This window comes from Wasmannia auropunctata, unplaced genomic scaffold, assembly GCF_000956235.1.
Source record: "Wasmannia auropunctata unplaced genomic scaffold, wasmannia.A_1.0 LD336116.1, whole genome shotgun sequence".
Taxonomy (NCBI): Eukaryota; Metazoa; Arthropoda; class Insecta; order Hymenoptera; family Formicidae; genus Wasmannia; species Wasmannia auropunctata.
Window position 1 is genome coordinate 1,034,897 of NW_012026774.1, and position 4,030 is coordinate 1,038,926.

The 4,030-nt window shown below is 41.8% G+C and overlaps 1 protein-coding gene across 1 annotated transcript in view; it reads right to left on the reverse strand.

Moving 5' to 3' along the window:
* LOC105454843 (protein NRDE2 homolog) overlaps nt 1–4,030 on the reverse strand; it is a 228,854-nt gene that overhangs the window by 58,196 nt on the left and 166,628 nt on the right. The gene's annotated exons all lie outside the window — the stretch shown is intronic.

The window sequence follows — 4,030 nt, forward strand, 5'->3', positions numbered from 1 at the left end:
TCACGTTTTCGCGTTTGAATTAACGGAAGATGTAACTCAGAACGAGCTAATTAGGGATCCGAATAAAGTGATTAGTGATCTAATGATGGCGAGGTTACTGAATATTGCGTCGTGGTAATCGCGCATTATTTTACCAGTCACGTTTCTACGAGGGGAATTTTAAACCGTGACGGTTGAACCGAGGGGGGATGAACGTGATCATCCCTTAATTATAACAACTCACGTATCTTAGCTATCGCGCGCGAGATTATTCTCGGGTTTGCGTTAATTCAATTTTCGCGTATACGTATTGACACAGACTCCGGCACGGAATCCGGCGACACTGGCTACGGAAGAAGCGTAATAATGTGTTACACGAGATGCGTTTAATCATTTCGCAGACACGACGATGATCCACGGAGGCGTTGTGCAATCCGGAGTTTTCGTGCCCGCCGTGTAATCGGATGTAGCGCAAATCGCATATAATTCATTTAAAGTCGCGTAAACTTCTGAAACTTTACCCGGTTTCGCTCCGAATGTTGTACAGCGTATCGACTTAGCGGCACTTCGTAAAGTATCGCGATGCGACGTATTCAAAGCAGCGTTTACAGAAACTAAATGAGATTTAACTCTCGCGATAAGAACGGCGCGTCGATAAGACGGCGCGTTTCTCGACATCTCGACGAGATTAGAATTGCGAGATTCAAAACGCATTTTCGCCGCCTCGAATTTCAGAGATGGACCATTATCGTGGAAGTCACCCGTCTGGCAAGCGCGTTCCACATTCTTGCAAAGTGTACGTTCTTAGCTGCTACGCCGCGTCGCCTGGCTTGGTAAGCGGCGCGTCGAGAAACATCGCCCGTGTCTGTAATGCGCCCGCTATTGCGCCACTCGACTGTTCGCTATTCCACTTCTTCCCCTTTCCCATCGCTTTCGATCCACTTTCCGGTAATCTCTATCCTCCCATCCGCAAAAACCCATTCCCGCTCCTGATGTTTAAACACGCGAAATCTGATGTACGGGATGCACGGAGAGAATCGCACTGTTCTCGATAGTGGATACACAGAACGAGAAGAATACTGTTTGTCGCGACGTTTAATAACTTTCGCGTTATAATTAATTAAAATTTTGCGGAATAAATCCTGATAAATCCTTATAAATCCGACCACGGGGATGTAAGTTTGTGATGGAACTTTATTTTTCAGCTTACACGGAAATTTTCATTTAATCATAACGTCAGTCATAACGGGATCGAAAGTTACACGCTTGAAAAAAAATTTAATTTAAATCTCTGACAGGAAAGAGTTAAATTCAAGTTTATCAATGTACATTCTCTATATCGGATTATATGTAGAAGGATCATAATTATGTACGAAAATTCTCACAAGCACGAAGCTTTTTAAAACTCTGAAAGAGAAGAAAAAGAAGAAATAACGGCTTTATCCCTTTAATTATCTCGATCCTTACGAAACTGCATTAATGAAAGCGAAGAGAAGCGGTAGGTGGAATGACGGCGTGGGAAATAAGATCTGCTCGTCCCAGGGGTGATAATCGTTTTAAGAAAAAGGAATAAATAGACACATACACAAAAAAGCAGCGCGCTTTATGAGTACATACGGCGTAGAAGCGCGCGTGTACGACAATGGTATTTGCAGGCTCCATTGTTCTTTTAATTGGTTGGTATTCCTCGTAGGTCCGGGTAAAAGGCCGTTCGGCACGACGTCGTAGTGTGAAGCAGGTTGGCTTATAGGAACAAAGTTATCGCGTTTGTGAATACTCGTCTGCCCATTGAACACAACTCGAGAGGGAATGGTGGAATTCTCGTTGCCGTTCTCTTCGGGATGAATATGTGCGAAGAGCGGGAGAGAAAGAGAAAGAGAGAGAGAGAGAGGAGGGGGGAAAGGATTTTCTTAATATATGATACCGTTGCCTTTTTGCAAGGGCGAGCCATTCGTTTTGCCGAATTTCGTTAGCATAATGCAAGATTTCCCTTTTTCGTCTTTATCGCGCGATTAGGGATTCCTGCGTTCACCACTCGCGCAAATCCGGAGGAGCGTACGCGACCACGCATATAGAATCGCCTGTCCGAATGCGCATTGCGCTATCACGATTAAATGGAAACGCATCGAAACGTTTCGGAAATTACGGTACGCGCGGGAATTTATGAAGTAGGCCACGTTCGAAGCTCGCTGCACGCACCAATGGGCCGCAATTAATCTTTATCTGGTTTTGGAATATTCACGAAACAATTATTGCGATGTAACATTTCTCCGCCCCCCCCCTCTCTCTCTCTCTCTCTCTTCCTCAGTTTTACTAACAAAAACAAATTAAAAATAAAAATTTGAATTAAGATAATTAATATTAAGGAGAGAGAGAGAGAGAGAGAGAGAGAGAGAGAGGGAGAGAGAGGGGTAAAGAATAGAACCTGATCGAAGGGAAAAAACGAAGAATACTTCTCTCCACTTTTAAGCGCTTCGCTTCTTGCAATCGAATTTTGTGCGTTTGGCGAATAATGGCATTTCCCTTTACGAGCATAATCGAATGCATGATGCGGACAAAACCGCGCTCGCTGAGAGCTTCCTCCTACTGCGCTTATACTGCGCGTAAAAAGATCTGCGGCGCTCGTCGATTTTGTGCACCATCATATCCTTCGAATTTATACGCTCTGCTGTAATTTAAAGAGAGAGAGAGAGAAAAAAGAGATGAAGGTTTGACATCACGCGGTTTTCCCCGTAAAATAAACGTCGGTGAATCGCGTCACGAACGGTCTTGAAAAAGTCCGTGCGCTCGGGCGAATAAAAACTGCGCGCCGAATATCCGGGACAAAATGGGACAATAAAACTATGACCAACTAATGCGTTCAACTTTTAGTATTCTGTGTACCGTGGATGATGCATTGTGTTTCCAGGTTTTGACAGGCCGAGGGGATAATTTATCTTTGAGACTTCGATTATTTCGGGTGTTTGGTATCGACGAATTGTAACAACTCGAATCTGATTTTTGACCAGTGGAGACATAATATGTATTTGTGTGTTATTTAGAAATTATATTTATTAAAAATTCAATTATAGGTCTAAGCTTATTAAACATTTTTTAAATAATTAGATATTAGTAATACCTATATCGCAACGTATCTTTGCATTGTTATTTAATTTCATTAAAATGTAGAAGCGTTTTAACTGTTCTTTTGTAATCAGAGATACAGCTGAAACTCCCGAGAAAACGCAACAGTCTTAAAAAAACCTACGCAGACAAGCGGAAAAACCACAGGCTACCCGGAGTGTCCGACAAGCGAAAGACAATAAAACAGTGATCGGCTGCAAATGTACAGAGTTTAAGTGAACTCTATGGTATTCAGTATAATGCTGGACGCGAAAAGAGAGACGTGATAGTAGACGGATCGTATGTAAATCACGATGGCGGCGATCGTAAACTCTCTCGCCGGCCGGCCGGCTGGATTATTTCCCAATGTGGGAAAATACGTATACGATATCTGATGCGGGACCGTTTGCACAAGCCAGGGTTTGGATTTAGTTAAACGAAGACGCGCTTTGAAAGTGATCTTATCGGAGCACGTGTTTATCGAATCTCCATCTGACGCGACCATCTCCGGCGAATTGGATCAGTGAATCTGCGTAATTAATTTGCCTTAGTTGGCAAATCGTCAGACGCAAACAGTATCCATCCGATTTCGGAAAAAAACGACCGTATTGACAGAGCATAGCAGACGATCACGATTTTCAATCTTGCGTTGCGCCATATTTACTAATATAATAATACAAGATGTCTAACAATAAATCTCATTAGACAATTAAGTATTTTGTTCCAAAATACATGCATCCAAAATTGCGGATAAAAATAATATGTAATAATAAAATAATAAATAATTGTGGTCATTATACAATTCTTTGTCTACCTATTTCCATATATTTTTATATTATTTTTTCACGTTGCTTTCAGCAATAGCATCGTATATTTTACCGCTACAATAATAACTGTCACGTAAATTAATGGAAGAGAGGATTATTATTTTAAATGTTTATCTTACGCT